The following is a 514-nucleotide window of genomic DNA, read 5'->3' as shown; positions in this document are numbered from 1 at the left end:
AGGGGGATAGAGCTTGGGGTGGGTGCTGGAGGTGCCTCCAAGGTGTGTGGGGCAGGGAGAGTGAGGTTGGGTGTGACCCCCTCTAAGGGGATGGGAGAGTGAGACAGGGGTGCCCATCCTCTGTGGGGTTGGGGGTGCCCACTTTCCATGGGGTAAGGGGGATAGAGCTTGGGGTGGGTGCTCACCGTCCATGGGGCAGGGGGTGACAACACTCTGGGGGATCAGGGCTGTGGGGTAGGGGGAGTTAGGTTGGGTATGACCACATTCTAAGGGGATGGAAGAGTGGGACAGGGGTGCCCATCCTCTGTGGGGCTGGGGGTGCCCACTTTCCATGGGGTAAGGGGGATAGAACTTCGGGCGCTCACCATCCATGGGGCTGGGGCTGCCATCATCTGTGTGCCAAGACAGGGAGAGCAGACAGGGCCTCCCCACCCTCTCTGAGTCTTGCAGGGGGTGAGAGTGGCATCCGTGCCCCCCTTCCCGCCCCGCTGAGGCTCTCCCCGTGTGGCTGCAG

This window comes from Geospiza fortis, unplaced genomic scaffold, assembly GCF_000277835.1.
Source record: "Geospiza fortis unplaced genomic scaffold, GeoFor_1.0 scaffold1695, whole genome shotgun sequence".
NCBI classification, from domain to species: Eukaryota; Metazoa; Chordata; class Aves; order Passeriformes; family Thraupidae; genus Geospiza; species Geospiza fortis.
The sequence above is the reverse complement of the archived record's forward strand: the minus strand, read 5'-3'. Positions refer to the sequence as shown.